This window comes from Psittacula echo, assembly GCF_963264785.1.
Source record: "Psittacula echo genome assembly, chromosome: 7".
NCBI classification, from domain to species: Eukaryota; Metazoa; Chordata; class Aves; order Psittaciformes; family Psittacidae; genus Psittacula; species Psittacula echo.
This window is the reverse complement of record NC_137740.1, coordinates 28,821,242-28,843,404: the sequence shown is the minus strand read 5'-3', so window position 1 is coordinate 28,843,404 and position 22,163 is coordinate 28,821,242. Positions and strand designations below refer to the sequence as shown.

Here is a 22,163-nt window from a genome sequence, read left to right as displayed (position 1 = left end):
CTGTAGATTAGAAATATAGTCATAGTTTGCAACAGCAGATTCACGTCCAGCTTGAGGGACAACAGTTTAGCTTCTTTATGCAGTTCCTTGTATAATGTTTCAGCCAGAACAGCAAGGAAGAAAAAACCCAAACAAGTCAGTTGGGTCTCATAGCATAGTTAAGGTGCTAAGTCTCACCTCTTAACATATGAGTAAGCACATCTGTTTTCCACTTAAAATCTTACAAGTCAAACAAGGTATCACTTATTTTATTTGCTTTAGTACAGAGGAGGCTCATCAGAATTGTATCTCCTTAGTGTTAATTGCCTTATTGCCTTATAGTTGTACTGGGTCATTAAGTAAGTGTCACTGTGGTCAAGATACCTTTACTATATCAGTGTTTCCAGCATTATGGAAGTTCTGCAGTATATGATAATCTATATAGGTCTAGTATGCCAAACAGACTCATCACATCTCTTACACATAAGTCACAAGCCATATACCTGCAAACAAAACAGGAACAATTTTACCAGGTTAGGTTTTACCTGCCTGGTTCTTCAGTGAGAACTAAAAACTTCATGTCCTCTACTTGTGAACTTTAATTGAAAAAAGTTTAAGTATTTTGTTATGCTTAAACAGTTATTTGCATCATATATACGAATAATATATATATGACTGAATGAGCTACAGTCAGTTTTCTGCATTTCAAGTTTAATGCAGTCCCCTGGCAGTGTTGGAAATGGTGCTGAGTGCCCTTGGCAGTGAAAAGGGAATCAAGGACTCCACCATCACAGGAAACAAGTGAGCTTCCAGGTGCTGTAGAAAATACATCGAACTAACACCAATTTAAAAGTGTAAGTTCACATTGAAGTTTTGGTTTTTCATTTTAGTCAGCAGTATTACCATAGCACCTTGTGGTTAGAGTTTTATTCTAAGACTTATCCTTTCATCTCTCCAATGCTTACCCATCCAGCATTTCACTAGAATTACAGTTTCAGTATTTTTAATTGCTTGCTTAGTGCTGACCTAATAAGGTACATAAAATAATGTAGTTATCATTAGCAAAATTAGTTCCCTTTATTTCCTTTATAACATATTAAAATAATGCAAGTTACTCTTTGAATCCTTGGAAGTCATTGGTGCCTTATGCCTCAGCTGTTGGGACAGAATTTGAATTTCCACACAGCAGAAGATAGTAACTTAATCCATCAAGTGAGAATTGACAGGGCTTCTTCCCCACCATGTATCTTCACAGCCAACATGTAGGAAAAAGCCAAGTTTACACAGATGTAGACGAGCTGAGAAGGCATCTAAAAAACCTCAAAGATACTGTTCTGAATAGTTTTTTCTTTTCCTTATACAGACATCTGATGTGTCTCTTGTGTCTCTGAAAAAACAATATTCTGTTAGCTAAAGCAGTCTCAGCATGCAAGCTGATTCAACTTGCTCTTTCATGTTTATCCCTGAATTTGAGCTGATCCAGAAAGAATGTAGAATCAAAATTTTACAAGACAGCAGGCCACTGTACTCTGACTTCTGCAATTTATGCAGTATAAGCCTCTTCTATTTCCCCATCTTTAAGCTGGGAAATTAAGGCAGCTTCAAATTTGAGTACAGACACTCCATTAAAGATAAACCAATGCTTTGTTTACATCTAGATAGTCAAAGTTTGTATAGAAATACAAGCTATGTCAGGTTCCCAGATACAGACCAGTAAGCAGAAATTACCATGATTTATTAAGGTCCACCTGGCAATATTTTGTCTTTTTCTGCATACTAGTATAGCAGGATTTATCACAAGTTAGTTTGTAAGCACATGGAAGGTGACTTTGTTGCTCACACATCTTAAGGAGCAGATCATATGTCTACATTTGATGTGAAAGAAACTACAGTAGTGAGCACTGAATACAAAAACTCCATACCACCATTCTCAGGGCTGCTTTTCTATCCTGAGCCTGCATCAGGAGCACCCACAGAAACAAGAGCTTTGGCATCTGTGTAGCATCACTCCCAGGTCAGTGGTAAGAACGGATGATTTTTTTGAGGGAACACTTATTGGGCCTTAGTATGTAGTTTCCAAAGCCATTGCATTTGACATCATGTCCAAGTACATACTGTAAACTCTTGGGAGGCTCTGTCCAGAAAACACACAACATTAACTGAGTTTCATGTGAACAGTAGAAACCACTTCTCAGCTGCATATTGCTAAGTCCTAATTGACAGCCAGGATTTTCAGTTGCAATTATGAACTTGAGAGTCCATTGTCAGATTTCACCTGAACAGAGTTCTCCCTCTGACAGAAATGTTAAGTATAGAAGAGAGACTTAAGGGAAACAGTATCAGATTAATTCAGCCGTGAGTGAACCTTTGAGTTGATTATGTTCATGACTAGAGTATCAGGCAGCATCCTTCTGGAAGAATGGCAGGCTTAGGTAAAAAGCAAGAAAAATTTATTTTTTTTTTAATTTCCAGTCAGCCTTTGGGATAACAGTGCACAAAACCATCATGTTAAATTCATCCACTTGTATACTGAAAGGTTTGCCTGCCTAACTAGGAGCAATATTGTCTTCCATTAGAGAAAATGAGAGTGCGGGGAATTTTACTTCTTAGCAATTCTATAGAGGAGTATTTATATGGATCAGTTTGTATGCTACACTGTGTACATAAATTTCATCTGCTCTGCAGCAAGTCAGAAGCTCATCTGGTTCTTGGGACCACTGATTATATCCATCTTTCCCTAATTATTGTATCAAGAAAATTGGGAGGATCTTGCACTGTAGTCACCAATGAATGTATACCCGACCTAAGCAGATTGCCTGCCGTCATGCCTCTTTCCTCCTCACTTCAGATGACTTGATCTCAGCCCTTCCAAAAGGCAAAGATCTAAAAAGCCAGAACTTCTAATCAGGGACAGTCTGCTGGGCAAGCAGAGAGTTACCATCAAGTCACTTCTGTTTGGAAAGTCAAATGAAATTCTGGTTTTAGGAGACAGTGAAAAAGTGGCTATTTGCATTGCTTTAACTAAAAATTATTTCTGTGTATAGGAAAACTCTTAGAGACCCTCACTAAAGACAAACTATTTTCCATACATCTGTTGGCATGGACTGCTGCTGCTAGCTTGTACTTAAAGACAGTTCTGCAACACCTCCAATTCATTTTGAAGAAAGAGGCTTGCAGAGAGAGGGTAGAACTACCACTGTCCCCGTTAGTGTAGCACCACATGGTAAAACAGACCAACCCATCTGGAGATTGCACACCAAGAAATGCGTACTGACCTTTAATACAGAAGGATCTTCTGGAGATAGGTATTTGGCTTCCAATTTAAAGTCTTTAGGATAGACTCTAGTGCATTAGAATGCTTAGCTATCTGACTTCACTCTGGTAAAGTTACTTTCTTGTCTATACCACTGAAAAAAAAAGTCCTTCTGATTGTTTTTTCTTTCTTACTTGAACTTTATTAGCCCTTAAGTGACATTTAAAAAGCCCCACACCCTCAGTCTATGAAGTGGTATGGGTTTATTGCTTTTGAGGAGAGGGGACACCTGAAAAAGATCTGCCATTACATTCTTCTTGATGCATGTTTCTGTCACAGCAGCTGTGCAGAGCACAGATTGCCATCCCCAGCTGCTTATTACCTCATTTTCAGATTTACTAGCTGAGCTGCTCAAATGAGCACTGCAAACCTCCTGTTTCCCTCAGAATGAACCATACTAGCTTGAACAACTTAAGCAATAGGTTAAGGAGCAGAGACCTGTGATGATCAAGTAGATCAGATTAGCAGTTTTACAAACAGCTCAGCTTTTAGATTTGAGGGAGAAAGTAACAAGCAGCTGGAGAGGGCTGTGAACAGCAGTCCAATCCAACAATGCCATGCCCATAACCTCTGCTCAAGTCAGATGAGCTTGTTCTAAGCATACTCTCACACTGTGTTCTCCAATATTCAGCTGTAACTCATGTGAGGAGGCTTCTCACATTACCATGCTTAATTACCCTTGCAGCACCAATTCTAAAATCCTAGCTTAGTATTATTAGTTGAGCATTTAAGCTTCACATTGTTAAGTCTGTGGTCACATATCTTCTTTAAAATAAGAGTAAATGCATTTAAGATGATTTTGGTACAGTAATCATCTTTTCTTCCCCTTGTTCTTTACAAGGGGTCTTTAGTGTTATTTTCGTGTGTGACTTGCCCAGTCACCAGTATGGACCATGTATTAAATGCCATTAGAGACTATTCTCCTGCAGCTCCCATTATGAGCTAGATATAGGAAATCAGAGGCTGAAAATCCCATGCAGCCTTGGAGAACAAATCCATGTTAATTTTAGAATACCTTTTCCAGAAGAAGGGAGGGAAGCCAAGTCCCTCAATGCAGTTTGAGCTGTTCATTTATGGCACCCTCATTAATCCACAAGGAATCATTACAATGACACTGTTGCCATAAAAATGCAGTATTTTAACAGCTCCAGGAAGGAATTATTTTATATGCTTCACCCTATAATTTCTTCAAAGGGAACTGCATTATATTAGTGTAACACTGACCTTAAAGCTTAGCTTCTACAGAGAAATATTTAGCTGCATACAAAGAAAGAAAGAAAAACAAGCAGTTCCCTGGTTCTCCTAGCACTCTCCACTCTGTCATTAGAATAAGTTCATTAGGGTTTTAAACAAAACAAAAGAACAACAAAACACTCACAAAGGCATTTTAAAGTAGCCTGAACTAAAGTACTACTTGCAAAATCAAAACAGATTCCCCAAGGAAAGTTGCTAGCTTACCACTTCAAGCCTCTTGATGTCACTGAGAGAAGAGAATCAAAACTCCCTTCTCACCACATAAATAACTGCCTTCTCCCGCTCTAGTAAAGTAGAGATGAGGCGTTAGCCAGGCAGCTATAGAGCAAACCTCTGCCCCTCCAAGACCTCAAACTATAGTGCCCTCATTAAGGCCCTCTTTCTTATTTAAATAGAGCCCTGCCAGTGGCCAGGTGAAAATGTTTCACAGTTCATGATGGTCTCTTGCATTTATTTCACTGAAAAAGATTAGTTCCTGGTTTTCCTAATTAATGTTGTTTGCACAAGTCCCAGTTTTGCAGGCTCTGAAATAGCAAATGCAGTTACTAGGGCAGAGAAATGCTTGAAAAGGTGCAAATTCAAATGAATATAAAGACTATGGTTTAATGTAGGTGCACTGGTAAATGGTGCAGGTATTGCTAATTATGTAATTTTTGATCTTTTTATGTATAGCTTCACAACATTGGCATTGGTTTATGAAGTTAACACTTAGAAATACCATAATAATATGTTTAAACTGTAGTATTTGTGTTAGCTGTGGGAAAGTCTAGCTTTTCAATAACTAAATTTCTGTTATTTTGTTATTATTAACTAAATTGAAAGAAACCCAACAAGTTGTGAGCTACACCTAATTGTATTATTTATACATGCTGTTGTTTTCACAGGAGAAACAAGATATTCCATTGCTTCAGCTGAAAAATATATTAATAGATTTTTCTATTATAAAAAATAGAAATTTTTTTTTTCTATTTTTTAGAAATAAAATCTTACAATAATAAACATAAAACTTAGTATAAACATAGCTGTAGATTTTATTGACAATGAAAGATATAGGAGCTGCTTGGAAGTAATAGAGGCCATTACTTTTTTTGTCATTTCAGTGGGGATTTCATTATTGTATCCCCACAGTAATGTTCCTCATCTGAATTCCAATGTGCGCTAAAGCAAAGAGGTGCTGGCTTGGGCACAGACCCCCATCTTCAGGAGATCCCCTGGTGACATGCTCAGAGGTTCACATCAGTATAGTTCACATTAGTGTATGTGTAGAGGTTGATTAACATACAGCATTCAGAATAAAATACTAGTATTTTACCTATTCTAAACTCATTTCGAACTGATTTTTTTACTTTTCATTTCCATCTTTTGCTGTAGTGCTTTTCCAAACAACTTACTCTCTTTCAGACTGCTATACTGTCTAACACTGTATAAAATGTTGGGATGGGACTGTCAAATCACAAATCCACACTGCAAATTTAAGCACTTCTTATGTTCTAGTAGACTTCTAAAAGAAGCATAGTAATTCTGATATGGAGTCCTTGTTTTTTTGAGAGTTCTGCCTCAATCTGTGTAAATCCCCTTTTACTCCTCTGCCTCTGCTTTCAGCAGCCTCTTGTCCATTTACAAGATTAGTTTCCTCACGCAACTGCCAGTCATTCCCTCCTGACTGTGTTTTCAGTTTTGTTTTGATTCTCCACTTGGTCTGCATGCTTTAAGTTTTCCTCCCTTCCTCAGAAAAGAGCAGATACTGAACTTGTTTTCCTTGAATAATCTTGGTCCTGTCAGTTTTAAATGGAAAACCAAAAACAGTTTGTTGCAGCATGTGGTCCTGCCTGCACAGTGCTCCGGAGATATAACTACTTTAGTGGCTCAGATCCATGACCCTTTTTTGTCTTGTCCCTTTGAGAACTACCTCTGACTCTCACTGTGGTTTTGTTCTTTGAATTGAAAGAAACATTGACATTCACCTAAATGTTCACATCCTTGCTTAGTCCCTCAGTTTGGTGGTGTGTTCGTAATCAGGTTTTGCCAGTTCATCCCTGGAAAACAGGGTAGCTGGCAGTAAAGGTGCTTTTCATGTTTAGTCATAGAGGTCCTGGCTGTAAGGGTTGTATTGTAGCTCCAGTGAAATTCACACCAGTACTGTCTACATGGAGTGTATATCCAAGGTTCCATTTAAGCTAATGCCAGGAAAGGGTGGCCTGTTTCTGTGCTGTGCCACATCAGCAAATAGGACGCTGGCATTTGTCATTGTGGACTTGATGAAAGTGCTTGTCATAGCTGTTTCTCTGGGTGATTTGAATTTTTATTTTGTTTATTAGGTGAAGAGTGTTACCACCAGAGCTAAATACTGTTCTACTATAAAATCTCAGTAAGATTATATCCCCTTGTGATTCTCTAATTACATTTCAAAGATACTTAGTTGCTTTCCCAGAGAACCTGTAGTGAGCTCTAGATGTATCCCTGGTTACAGGGCAGCGCGGGGTTGAAACAGCAGGAGATACCCGGCAGGTGAGATACTGTGTGGCAGTTAAATGTACAGAGGTTCAAAAGAGCCTGAAGTGCTTTGAATAAACCACCTTTAGTAGAACTCAGTGACTTCTGCCCTAGTAACTCACTCAAGTGGCATGTTTATGCTGGTGCAGATATGCCAACTATTGCTATGAGACTGAACAAAACATTAGAACTGTGTTCGGCTGGTATTAATTTTGCTGCAGTAGTTAGTTTTCACTTTTGTCATAAACACAAATCTCCTTGTAGACTAATTAACAGATGTACTGCAGCAGCAGCAACACTTGTTTCACCTTTTCCCTGAAGGCTGCAATTGGCATTTGGTTTCAAAGCTAGGTAAAGAGTATCTTTCACAATTTCATGCATTTTTGTCATTTTTTAGCATTACTTGTGAGCAAGGGCATACGAGCACACCTGGAAAAGGAAGTTCTGTTGTCTGGCCTGTTTTCCTGAAGAGCACACAGAGCTGTAATCGCACCCTGAGGGAATACACACCATCTTTATGCCAGCTGGCTTGGGCAGTATGGAACTTGTTGGTGCCAGGCGTGTTTGAATGGGTGTAGCTGCACTGTGTAAATGTACTGCATTGACACAAACCAGTATCTACACTTTTCTTCCCCAGTGCCAAAGTTGAGGTTGCTCTGCTGTTGCAAGTAGCTCTAATCAATATAAAACTCTATGATTTATATACTTAAAATCTACTCCAGTTTAACTATTTCTGCTTGATTTTGCATTGTGTGTACTTTTATCCCAGGATGAGTGGGCCCAGTTCCAAATCATAGAAGTCACTTTAGAGCTTTGGAATTTGACTCTCTTGATGCAGAATAAGAACAGACAGGCAAGGGTTAAATAAGGCATAGTTAGCTCAGCTCTTAAATTCACTCTGTGCCTTAATCTGGATTGGCTCCTATGCATTGACAAACTCCTAATTAATTCAATTGCTGGTGAAAGGTACTGTTTAAAAATTAGCATTGTGTTGATAAGGTATGGAGGAACAAATTCTCTTCTGGTAGAGCAAGAGGGGTTTAAACAGAGCCAGTGTGAGAATGCACGAGGAATTCAGTGCTTGACCTTTATTCACACCTTCTCTGAGACTGCCGACAAGAATCTCTAAGTGCTCCCCTTGCTGTTGATTGTGGTGCTGTGAACACCTGCCTAGTAACAATTAGAATAAAGCTCACATGCTCATTTCCTGGAAGGTAGGAGCTATCAGGTATAATGACTGTAGACTTTATTGATCTGATGGGGATCTGGTATGCTAACAGTCTAAAGTTTCCACAGCCAAATAAAAATCCTGGAATCCCTCAAACCCTTTGCAAAAATGAGTTCTTCCTGTTCTACAGACCTCTCCAGAATCAAAATGTGAAGACTGAGCTACAGATTTTCCCTAAAAGTTTTTACAAATAGTCTTTTTCAGTAGTAACATTTTGCTTTGTTCTGTGTAGTCTCACTTGACAATAACTCTCAAATCTCCCCGGCCTACTTCCTGTTCTCAGCAGCACAAGTTAAAATATGCTCTTGAAGACAGTTTTATTTCTGCTCTTCCCTGACTCCCCTGAAGAGCAAGAGGCTAATCAACATCAACTTTATCAGAAATATAAAAATTTAAGGGCAGGACTTTCTGTCTCTCATTCAAAAGAGGTGGGCGAACTGCTCTAGATGTGAAAGAACCCTACTTTCGTATACCAAACACTCACCAACTATATAGGATTGCTGGAGAACAACAATTTACCACTTAAGAATAAAGTTATGGCTCTTGAAGACTTCCGTGGTAGCTGCTGTTGCTTCTATATCCAGACTTAAGGATATCTGCCTTCCTGTGCATGGAGGAGTGTTTTTAGGGCCAGCTCAGAACAGGATCTCACCCCAGTGATAATGCAGTGGCATGGAATATGTATTTGTTCTGTGTGGAACATTTTAAGTAAAGAGTATCCATCTGAGAGAAGTAACCAAGTTAGCAGGACTATTTCGTTTGTGAACTCTCTAATCACCTCCTTAATGTTAATTTATGGCAGTACAGGAATGATTAACAGGAGGCTTTATAATCATAGATGCCTACATAGTACATGCATCGTGTATGTGTACATGGTGATGATCTTTGACATGGGCAGCAGTCCAAAGTATGAAGAACCAGGTGTTGTTGAACTGCTGACATTCAGTGATGCTACCATTCTGTGGCTTTTTATCCTTGGAAATGGAATAAATAAAAGTTCTCTAAAGAGAGGAAGCCCAGTTGAGCTGCTTGGCATACAGGCACAAAGAATCCAGAAGAATTTTTGCACTGTTGGGGATGGCAGCATAGTAAAATAATGGGGTTTGGAATTAGAGCTCTTTTGGATTAATAAGGAAAGCCTTTATGCAAAATATTACTGTGATTGCAAGCTCATGTTCTGATTGCCTTATCAGGGAGATGTATCCTCAATGGCATCTTTGTTTGTCTTGCAATGGAAAAGGATAGAAAATAATCAATTAAAGCAGACTTGTTTAAATGAAAGACTGTTCAGATGCCACAAATCTGAGCATTCAGCTATGCACTTCTAGCAAAGATTGTTAGTTTTTCTATTAAAAACCCCCTAATTTAATGCTGCTGTGTGTATTTGCTTTGTAGTGAGGCCAGACTACTGACAAGAGATAAATTTTCTCTTTTCGTTTTAACTGTGATCTTATTTTTTTCTTTCCACTTCTCACCCAAAAGCAGTATCTTATGAATGTGAGTATAGAAATGAGAGGTTAATTACTTCTTTTATGTTCTTGGGTATACCAATTAATTTGTAAAGAAATAATATAAAATCTGGTACTGGTCATTTCAATAGTAGATGGACTTCACCCTGAACGTATATCAATTGACATTGCTGCAGTATGCCGTAGTTTATTTATCGAGCTTTATGGAAATAAAAAACAAATCCCTTGCTCCCTAGCTCATGGTCTAAGTGCCAGCAAGGTGGGCAAGTCCACCATTAAATCCGTATCTCCCAGGAACAGAAGATCCCCAGGGAAAATCAGCAGACATCTCTTATATAGTGATAATATAATATTCAAAAGGAAATTGTTTGGATTTATCCTGTAATATCTACTCATAACAGCCATCTAATGTTAGTGGCAGATTAACATTATTCAGTCGTTTAAATCTCAAATAATCTTTATGGCAAACTACCAGAGATTTTGAGTTAAATCTCAAATACTCTTGCTTTTTCGTTGTGTGTGTATGTGTGTGTGTTGCGTAATCTCCCTGGCCAGTATGGAGGATGTTGTGATCTCCTCGTTAAAGACGTCACACTGAGAAGATTGTAGTAGAGGAATAAATAGAACAAATGTTAGGAAGCAGGCAGCTCATCTTGGTTGAACTATAATGCACTCCACACAAGCCGCCTTCCCCATAGGTTTGTTTCTTCTAACTTTAAGCAAGATTCAATTACCATTTTGCAAAGTATCTAGCTAGGTCACATGAGGCTCTTCTAAGTACACTTGCATCCTTTTCTGAAATGTTGTTTTACTATTTGTGCAACTAAGTAGCTGGTAGGTTTTACAAGAAGTTATTCCTATTTTGGAGAGAGCAGACAAGGGCAGTGTCTCCCAAAGTGCGAAGAAGCTCAAAATTTCACATGTGAGGTTCAGTAGGGAGCTTGAACACTCAAAATTCTGCTCTAACTGGGCTACTGTGTGTAGGCCCATCTTGTTATCATTAGCCTCTGTTCCTTGCCTATGCTGCAGAGGTGTGCAGTGCTGAAACACTGGAGTTGTTCTGGGAAGGGACTGCCATATCTGCCCAGGCTGATTCTTTCTGGGTGCCAGCTTTATAGTCACAGTGTGCATCTTTGATAACAGGTCTGCTGTTACTCCTTCTAATTGGCCTGTGTGGAGCAATGTGATGGGATAGGTCTATCAAATGTTTAGACATCCTTCACAAATGGAGATCCATAAAAAAAAAAAAAAAAAAAAAAAATTATGTTTCTGCATGGCATTTTGTGAAAGAAAAAATGGTAGCCCCATGCTTAAAAGCTCAACTATATTAGATACCTAAGATTTAAAAGATTTCCCACGAAAATGTTGAACTGTATGTGTTAATAGACTGCATAAAAACAATACCAAAATGAGCAAAAAAAGAGTCCTTGCCCATTCTCAGCTGCATCTGGTGAGGCTGGAACTACTACAAACTTTTTCAAGTTAAGCTAGGAAAAGCTTGCTGCTGGAACTTAATACTTTTCTCCAGAAGTTTTGTTTGTTTTATTCCGTGACTATGCTCAGACATTGTTCTGCTCTGATCCCAACAGATTCTGAAAGAATGCAATGAAAAAAGGAAAGAAGGCAAGATGCAACAGGGTGGATGCTTCCCACAGTGGCTGCCTGCTTGCTGTCCAACTCTGGGAAGCTTCAATGGATATGGAAAAAGCTAATCCCAAAATACAGTTCCATTACAGTATAGGTCTATTCATGGATCCTTGTAATAGAGCTGGTTGAGTGGCATTCATTTTGGAAGCATAGCTTTGCTGGGCACGGAGAGTTTATTTTTAGTATTTTAACCAAACAGCATCAAGACTTGGCATTTTCTGTAAGATTTAGACTAATGGCTCCGCCACTGACTGCCCATGTTCAAGGAGTCTGACTCTGAGGGTGCTGATGGAGTGTTTGGACTTACTTAAGCAAAGTGTGTTTATATTGGTTCAGCTCTTCAGAGTTCTTTAGCAGTAATCTCTGAATGTCATTCTGTACAAAGTGCATGGTCACTTTGTACAAGATGGTGCCTGCCTGTCCCTGCCAGCAGTGAGCAGCCCTAGGATTCATCCTGAGACTTTGTGCTTTCAGATTAACTCTGACTCTGTTTTGCAAAATTATTACTACAGTTCTGAGAGATGGCAATTTTGAGGACAATTTGAATACATGAAAAACCAGTTTTTCATTGGGCTTCCTTTTGCACCTAATGAACTTCTGTGCAAGGAAACCTTGTATATTAAAGGGATGTTAGAAACTGTATCAAGGGTATCTCAAACTTTCAGAGTGGGGGAGATTTTTTAACTTAGCTCGCTACTTGTCATAAGGGAACAAAGAAACAACCTGTAGTATTAAGCATGACCCACATATGGGCTTGACTGAAGCACTTTGAGCTCAAAATATGCTTGAGTGTCTGGGAAAAAAAAAAAAAAATGGAAATTAAGCATTTTCACAGGAACTCTGTTTGAATTAGTATGAATCAGGAAAGGAACAAATGTGGTATTTTCCCTCATGACTCTCCTATTTTATATTTCTGGTGGGTTTAAGTTGTCTTAATGAATAAGAATATTATTGATAAGTTTCAGAGGTTTATTCATTTTCCTACCTAGAAGCATTTTGCTTCTATTGTCAGAGCCAATACATCTTTTTTTTTTTTTGTCCTGCTTAATATGCCATTTTAGACACTAAAAAATACTTATAATTCTGCAAGCAGTCATCTTTATTTCCTTCCTGCCCCCCAACTTCCATTAGTAATGTTTGGCAGTGACTCAGAACCACCCTGCTTTTTAGTTAGGGTGAATGAGAAATCACCAAAAGCAAGAAAAACATGGAATGAAGGGAACCACTGGCACCAGCTCCATAGCATGATTGCGTCAATCTGTGCTACTGCACAGTCACTCCAAGTTTCCATTAGCCTTAGAGCACAGGTCCTGGCTGTCTGAAGAGAGAGGCAGTACTGTCTATTGAAGCACAAGACTTGAAGCCAAACACCTCCTAAGGTATCTTTCCTTTTCTCTTACCAGTTCATTGTATGGCTGTGGGCAAATCTTCATGCTTATTTCACAGTCTGTACAATTTGCAGTTATTAAAAAGCTACTTTGAGAACATTATTTGTAGTTTTTGATGTGCAGTGTAGTACTAGGAATTGTGTAAGTTATTACTCAGTTGTAGCGTACTGCCTATTCAGTGAGACATCCTGTCTTTCTAGTTCATTTATAGGATTTGTCTCCTGTCTGGGGTAGCCCAAGGTGAATGATATTGACAGTATGAAGCTGTACAAACTGGTAACACAATGAATCAGTTTGTGCCAAAGCCCCATCTCCCATCAATTTCCAATCTGTAGATCTGTTCTTAGCAGTACATGATATATTAATACCTCCGGTAAATTACATATTCTTCTAAAATACATGAATCTGATAAACCTGTGGATTATCAGAAGTAGTCTTTGGAGCTCAATAGGCTGGTGTGCTAGAGAGCTCTGTAAGAAGAGACGTGAAGTGAAGGAATAAAAAAAATTAAACATTATTGGGGGAGGGAAGCACATAGTCACAACATAAGCTCTGGCAGTTGGAAGTCATTTAGGCTTTTTGTACTGTCAGTTGCTTATTTTACCAGAGGGACACTTTCAGATGAGATGTTACTTGGAGTTCAGAGGATAGATAATCTGAACAGCAGGGGAACCTGCTGATGCTCAGCGATGCCATTTTCAATAAACATCGCCGTGCACAATAGAGAAATTACTGCAGAGGCCTTCAAGGAACAAAGGCATCGACTGGCCACAAACAGTGCTGTATAAAACTGCCTTTTAAAAGCCTTTTAGGTTGGGGTTTTTTTCACTCTTCACACAAGGCTACAGGTTATTCAAGTGAAACTATATGAAAATGCCAACTAAGCAGCTATGTTTATCCCATTAGAAAATTTGGTCAAAGAAGTCTTTGTTCTTCTGCTCAGGTCTGTGCCCTGTCAGTATGGGGAAGTGTGAAAGTCCTTTTAGACGTGTAAAAAAATTCCACTCCTACAGTGTTGCAAAAATGAAATGAAATCAAGCCAAGCTTTCTTTTATAAGCAAGCCAGTATAATGCATATTTTAAATTTGAATAATGGTGTAACATAAAGAGGCATATCAAGGTTCAAAATACCTCATTCTGTTAAAGCTAATTTTGCTGCATGACTGTGGTGACATACTGCATTTCAACTCTGTAAAGAACAATAGGCTGCAATGATTTACAGGAAGGTAAATTCCTCTGAGGGCTTCTGGTTGCAACCTCATCTATGAAAATGAAGTTATTCACCAGAACCCCTTGACAGATTATTTCCATGAAACTCCCGCTAGTTCACATATTGAAGAGAACCTTGAAATATTATCATAATAGTTCAGCTGTGTTGAAATGATTGAATGTTTTGAAGTAGTTAAGACAAAATGAAGTTGTTTCAATCACTGAATCACTTTCAGTATTCACTTACAGAAGGGAAAATTGTTTGATGTGCTGAATTTAAAAGTGGGCAAACTTATTCCAAATTGTTTGGGGTTTAAAGCATTTAACTTAATTTTAAGCATTCTGGATAAAAAAATCTATTCAGCCATAATTGAATTGCAGTATTGTTCTTTTAATTGCCTATCACTTATCATAGGGTTCCTGGGAGTGGCTTCTCCAGGTGTCCTACAAGCTGCCTCACCTTTTGTTATAGGTGAGGCACCTTCTGTAAGGAGGTCCAGTGTTTTATGTTTCAATTGTACTTTTAATTTCCCTTGGGTATGTGGTGTCTCTCCTTAGTTGCATTCAGTTTTGTTCTTTCCATGAGCTACAAGCAGCCCACTTTAAAATTATGTTCTGATAAAGCCCTATGGATTTTAAAGGTCACATTCTTTTCTTGTGTGAATACATCATTGCCATCTATTCACCTGCTGTTTCTGCAAACTCAGATATTACTGATGACATTAATTATCTTAATACTGGAAGGGTTCTTAGCATGAGCTCAAAACATGCTAATTTTTGAGATCTATTTGAAATGCAGGGACAGTGGGGAGGAGTTGAGTTTCACACTGGAAAAGAGAAAATAATTTTCTTTGTGCAACTCATGCTTCTGAAATGGTTCTGCAAGCAATGATGAGTTTTTCTAAGTTACTGATTGTTTTACTACCTGGGATGTAAAGCAATCTCCAGATGTGATTGCATGTTGTTTTTCCTGCTGAGGCATTGGTATAAAGGAATTCTGCCAAGCCTATTCAGAGAAGCCAAAGAAAGCCTAAAACACAGGCATCAGAAAGCAGTGTAAAACCACTACATTGCTTAGGCTTTCTTTTATTTGGCACTGTTACCTGGATCTAGGAACCATTTTAAAATCTGTTTCTAGAGGAAAGAAAACTCATTTCTAATAGTAGCAAAAAAAGTACTTCCACAGATCTGGCACAGAAAGCAGATTGCTCACTGACAGGAGAACCTGTCTCATAATTTGATGATTTGTGTGTAGATTTGATTTGGAGCTTATTCCCACTTAGAACAACATTGTGTTCTATGTGTCACAAGTGCATTTTGATTTTTGCTTTAACTTCCATTGTTAGGGATCTCAAATCTTTGTTGTTGGTTTCTTTCTTTGGTTTTTTTGTTTGTTTTTTTTTTTCTTTCCCCAGAGTTTAGAAGTGGTTAGTCTTTTAGGTGGATCTTGGTTCCTGCAGAAGTGCCTAGCATGCCCTTAGGAAGCGTTGTCTATGTGGCCTTTGCTGGTGCTTCAGGATAACAGGGCAGTCTTCTCATCTGCTGCAGGCAGGAGCTGCTGAGGAATGTTGCATACTGTTGCTTTTGTCTGAAAAAATCAAAGGTTGCCTGAAAATGCCTAAATTGATTCCTATTGCTCAGCAGTGACAAAAATTCTAAGAGAGTTAACCTTCTACACAACTAGACTCACCTGGACAGAGACATAAACCCTGTAACAACAGTGTCTACATTCCTAGTTCAGCTGTTTGCAAACCACTGTAATTTATTCTATTTATTCTCTTTTACCTTTTTCCCTCCTGATGACCCTTAGCTTCATCTAAATATGTCTGTAACTCTTTCCTTCAAAATGTACACCCATTTGTTTCTTGCTACTTTTGTTTGAGGAAGAGAAGTCAGTGAAATGGAGGCCTGGCTTAGTTTGCAATATTACTGGGTATTACTGAAGAACCAAAACACTTTCTCCCACCCTGCCTGCCTATGCTGGACACTTCTCTTTCCAGAGTCTAGGAGCTCTCCATCCTCATTGTTTTCATACAAATACCTGCTTTTGCTAAGCCTGGTGTCACCAATTCTGATGCAAATATTTAAGATCTGAAGATACGTCACACTTAGTGTTTCTATACAAGAAATTGAAAAGAGTGAAAATTAAATGTAAACTAACTGAAAGTAAACCCTGTGCCTTATTCTGCTACATGATGTCACTAGGATGCTATGCAGTTGAGATGTACGTTAGTTGTTCATCTTGATGAAAACAGTAAATAATAATTGTATTATTCAACCTAAACTGTTTGAAAGGCACAGAAGATGTTGAACTGGATAGTTTGCATAAAATTTTTATTAGCAAACATTGGATGTGGTTTTATAGCATTTCCAAATTATACAGAGTTAAAGGACTTCTGTATTTCTCTATTTAATAAATAAGAATCTCTTTGCAGCTGATCTGACTATGAATAGACCTATGTTGCATTTTTATTGTAGACTTTTGCAGTGTGCCTGAAAAAGAGCCCTGCTAAGATAATATGTATTCAGAGGTTCAAGCAGAAAATACTTACACGATGAGAATATAGCTCATCTTCAAAATGGTTTCCCAAGGTGGAGGGAGAGTGTGGCACATAGCAATGAAATACTGTAGTTTTAACAACAGGACCAGCCTTACTGCATAGCAGGAATTATCTGAGGTCTACTTAATATAATGTAGAAATACTAATTTCTGCCCTACTAGTACATTTTTCTATTACAGTGAAGGTAAGGTTGAAATGTTACTCAGTAACATGTCTGACTGTCTTTCCAATATGGGCCAAGAACAGCTTAATCCAGGACTGTCTGATGGATGTTAGATGAAAATGTGTTGTGGTGATACAAGATCCATATAGACAGCATTTGCAAGCAAAGATGTAAGGTGGAGAGTAAAAAGGCAAGCACACAGTATGCAAGTATATGAGTGTGGATTTTTTCCTATGATGGTATAGCTGTCAAATATATCCATCTGATTACATGATTTGGTGTGAAATGATTTGTTGGTTGCTGAGGATTTTTGCTGTGTTTCGTCATATGGTTCACATTAATCTGTGTATCTCTCCAGCTTCTGTTGCTCAGCAATTTGTTCTGTGCAGGAGACTTTAAAAGCTTTACAGTGAGTATAGGAGTGTCAGGAGTACTTTGAAGGGATAATTGGCTTCCTTCCATTTGAGGATTTAATTAAGCACCCTTCCAGTCCCCAGCACCTCCTGTCATTTGGAGAAACACAGTAACCTATATCTTGTGTGTCACCACAGGAAAGCTGATTTGTAATAGTGAAGTTCTAAAAAATACCTGCTCCTTTAAGAGCTGTTATATCATGATTTCTGGCTAATCTGGAACACGAGAGAATGTGCTCCTGTCTGAAAGCAGAAGTTGACAGTGCTATAGCCAAAGTCTCCAATAACGTTTGGGGAATAGCTTCCAGTTTGTATTTTTTTTTGGTACTTCTGTTACTAGACAGAGTGGATGGATGCTCATTCAGTTCCTTCAGATACGATTTTGCACTGAATTTCAGCCTTAGGCTAGGAGGAAAGGCTCCATGTCTCTTAACACACTGCCAACATGTATACCTGTGGTTTATTAAACACCAAACACAGCAGCATTTCTCTTGAGTGTGAACAGAGTGAACCACAAGGACCTGATTCAGCAGAATGTGCATATGCTTAAATTTAAGCACACAATTAAGAGTTCTGTGGAAGAGGGATTTGGGAGCTGTAATAAAAAGTAAGATCAGAGACTGGGAGATCAGAGGATGAATGGTATGAATGCAGTAAAAGCCTAAGGCTGTTTGGGCAGTCTAGTTTGTAATCCTGTAGTTTGGTAGTTATTTTGCATAACTTATTTTTGGTCCTTACTTCGCCAACTAGATTGAAGCAACTGAGATGCAAATATTCTCCTGGGAAAATATGTCTGATAAAAATATAATCCCTAAAGGTTAATTTTTACTTATCTGTAACATTCTTAAAAGCAACATGCTCACCCATGTCATGAGTGCCTGGTTGTGTCTGCTTTTCATGACAGACACTGTAAAATCAGGAGTGAAAGTTGGGCAATCCAAATCAGAAGCTTTTCTGAGCCTGCCACAGAGTGTAAGTCTGAATTGTTCAGGGCTTTCAGCTCCAGTTTCTCCACCTTCTCTCTGTCATTTGTTTCACAGGACAATTCTCATTGGCACTTAATTGTTGAGATCCTGTTTGCATCTGGCATGTAGTAGTGAGCTGGTCTTAATGTTGCATTTATGTACAAAAAAGGAAAAAAAAAGTCAGAGATGATGAAAGACCTTCCCTTCCAGGAGTGGTTATGAAATTAAGTGTGCCTTTATTATGAAGAATACAGCAGTTCCTAAGCTTTTAGAATGGTGTAGACAGCAAGGAATAAAACAAAAAAACGGACTAGTTTAATGGAAGAAATGGCACCTACTGTTTGCTGCAGCCTTTGAGACACTCAAGAAGTGCTAAAATTACAACATACAAAATTATCAGGGAGATTGGGACAGAACTTCTTTAACTCTGTGCTACTTTGATGATTATTTTTGTTTGTACTCATTCTGTTCCTTCAGGGTTATTCTTAATTACCAGTGTGGCAATATGTGGGAATCTTTTGCAATGCTAAAGCACTTAAAGTATGTATATTTTGATTTGTTTGAACAAAGTGATCTCTATGACAGATAAAAAAAAGAAAGAATTTCTGTTCTGAGATCAGAGGTATTCAAGACAACAAAACTTGGATTTAGAACTGCACAAACCATTTCCCTTCATCAGGCTAAGCAAAGTAGGTCTGAGAGAAGCTAATTCATGTCATGTATATAAAGCAAGTCAAATTCCAGCTACTACAAAGCTTTTATGTAAGACTTTGCTGACCCAATAGGTGGTGGAATATAAATAGATCAACAGTACACCCTTCCTTCTGCTGTTCTGCCTAATCCTTCCTTGCCTTCAGCATTGAAGAGTGTTTGATCTATTGAGTCTTAAATCAGACATTGTTTCCTACAAAAAAAAAAAAAAAAATCCAGGAGAATAAAAATTGAATAGTCTAAGAAAGTTCTTGTGATTTTGGAATGTTAGAGTGAGGAGCTGAATTAGGAATATACTACTGTTCTTTTTTTTTTTTTTTCTGTATATATTAACTTCACAAAACTGTAACTGGCTGGCTCTGCTTGCTCTCCTTAGCTACCCCTGCCAGGTGGCTTGACAAGCCTCTTCAAAGAGTAATTGTATTAAACCTATATTAATTTACTTTCTCCTTTTCAATAATACTTAAAATGCCCTCTTCTGCCTGCAGGTCTCCACTGCTGCTCGGGAGACGGAGCACTTTTTATTTTTAGTAACAATATCTCTCATGCTGGGATGGAAGAATCTTAAACCAATTAAACACATTAGAAGATAACTCTGTGTGTGGGTTTGGTTCAAGATCTCCATTTTCCTCACTCTGGGGTATGTCCTAGTACCAGCCTTTCTATCCAAGATGACAGAAATAGTGAGATAAGCTGATAACTAGGTAAGCAGTACAGCTGCTGCTTTTGTCAGGTGTTCCTTTGCCAAAACATCACTTGTAATGGGTTTTGCCTTTTTTTTTTTTTTTTTTTTAATTCCATTACAGTTAAGTCTTATAAATTTTCTTGATTTTGACTGAGGATTTTTTTCAGATGTCTTTTTCCTTTTAAATGTTTATTAAAAAAAATATGAAGAATGAATCTCTTGAACGTGAAGTGTTTTTTCCAGTAGAAGATAATTGTGTGTTTGCACTTTCAAGATTTGATAATTTGCTCTTCCTTTTTAATGCTTACTTACTAGGAAGAAACTTGTGGGCTGGCTAGAATATTTCATCCCTTCAGATATTTTAACTGTGTGGATACACTCTGAAAAGCAGATTGATTTCAATTTTTTCATTCGCACAAGCTGGAACAGCATGTCCTGAACCTCCACATGCATTTATCTAGGTAGCAAAGCCTTTGGCTACCCTGATATTAAACTTTTTTTTCATTTTATAAGGGATTTACGTGGGTTAGCAATGCCCAGATTGTTTAAATACAAGATATTTTCTGGGAACTGTGGCATGCATTGCTGACCTGTATGCTCTGGTGAGCAGGGATATAGTCTTGAGCTTTTTATTTATTCTTCATCTTTAATTTGACAGTCAGAGTGCAAAGCCCAGGGCAGGTTGTCCTGCATGGGTTTATTCTTACAGTGGAAAGTCAATACCAAATAAAGTCTGGCAGCATTTTACAAAATGTTGTAAAATGTTATTTTTATAATGTTAGCAGATCTAGCTTTGTTCAGTATGGCAGTATAACTTGTATCATCTCTCTCGAACTGGACTGAGGAGAAGTGACACTAGGGAGAAGTCACAGAGATCAGTAGCCTGCAGTAGTGTTTTCTCTCACCAGAAATAGCAGGTGACTATCAGTCTATAACTATGCATTTCAACTAAGGATAATAATTAAGCTGTGAGGCTGTATGAACTCTTTGAAAGGCAGTTCTAATGTAATACTTTTGAAAATGGTAAATGTGATTTCAGAGTACTTTAAATGTTATTAGAGAAGAGGGACAAGAAGGCAAAGCATGGCAAGGAAAAAGGAAGACTGTCCATTAGCTAGAGTACTGATACGGCATTTGGGAGGCTGGATCAGTTCCATTGCTAGGTTTGCTACTCTGGTTAGTGTTTCATCTCCAGTTCAGAGGAACTTGTCTACTGCTCAGTTTGGCATTACACAGCCTATGGCTAGGCCTGTGAGCTCAGAACTCTCACTGATAATCAATAGTGAACAAATAGTAAATAAATTTCTGAGGGGGATAATTTTTTAAAGGTAATACAGGTTTTGATAATCAAGTGCCCAATTTACTGAATTACCATGCAGCTAATAGTGAAGAGTGTTTGCATCACGGCGTGTTGTAAAGATAAATGAATTTGTCAGTGAGATGCTCAGATTGTCTCATCTGTTATTTTTCCCTTGTACATGGCATTTGATAGATTGCACTCTGCTTTAAATGCAAAAAGCTTCACCCTGGCTGGTTTGTATGTGTGTCTTTTTAAAATACCTGTCATTTTAAAATACAGTTGGGGCAGTTCCATCCTGCAGGTTGCATTGGCTGCGGACTTCAAGTTTGCCAGCCAGCACCATGTGAAATGCCCAGCCCTGCTGCAGGTTCTTCTTGCCATGCTGCTGCTCATCATCTCTCTCTGACTTGCCTGCCCACAGCCCCTGCTGGGGCCCACAGCTTTCTGCTGGGATATGGAGGTTGCATATGGGGCCTTCCGAGAATGATGCTTTCCATCTTCTCCCCCTTTCACTTTTGCCTTAATCTGAGAAGCAATGGTAGATATTATGTGTTTCAGAACAAGTCTAGAAGGACTTGAGCAGACTGCCTGATGCTCCCTCTTCCTGTTGTTGCTAAGTTTCGGAAGCTGCAATGCCATGGCTGTGTCAGCAGACCCTGTGCACATATTCCCAGCTTTCTTCCCTCTCTTGCCCTTTCAGTGGGACACGGAAAGTCTGGCCAGCCTTCAGGAAGGAAAAGGCTGCTCACATCTGCACTGAAGCAGGCACCTTCCCTTCCCTCCTCCACACACATAATTTTAAAACAAATGTTACTCTGTAATGTAAAATTTGCTAAAGCATCTGTTTCTTCCTTGGAGCTCTGGAAAAATTTGATCCATGTGATGAGTTTGCATGAGTCTGCTTGGAAACTATGTTATGTTAGAGGATGAGTTCAATATGCATATCTCTGACAGCTCCTATTCATACCTACATCAAGGTCCGTATTGTCACTCTTCTGTTTCTCTACCTCCCCAGTCAGTTCCTTCAGCAGCTGGCCTCTCCCCTTCTCCCAGATAGTCTCCAGTCTCTTGTCTAGGAAGTACTGAGTACAAAGGTTGCACTAAACCAGCAAAAGGAAACACCTGGAAAGGCACTGGTTTGCATAGCCATAACTCACAGATCCTGCTGTATTCAGGCTGTTTGTGTTTGTGCCAGTGACTCCTTGGAGCCACCCTGATGAGCAGCGGAGCAGGAGGCAGCTGTGGGACCTTGGACTGTATTCCAATTCAAAATGGCATGGGGCAGGTATGCAGGCTCCTTGTCCTGATGTGTCGATGTCTGAATTATGTGATGGGAGAGATTTTTCAAAGGTATGCTTAAGATAATTATTAATTGTCCCTTTGAA

General features: G+C 38.7%; 1 protein-coding gene across 1 annotated transcript in view; it reads left to right on the top strand.

Moving 5' to 3' along the window:
• Positions 1-22,163, top strand: part of PDE6D (phosphodiesterase 6D) — a 35,722-nt gene that overhangs the window by 3,695 nt on the left and 9,864 nt on the right. The window lies entirely within an intron of this gene.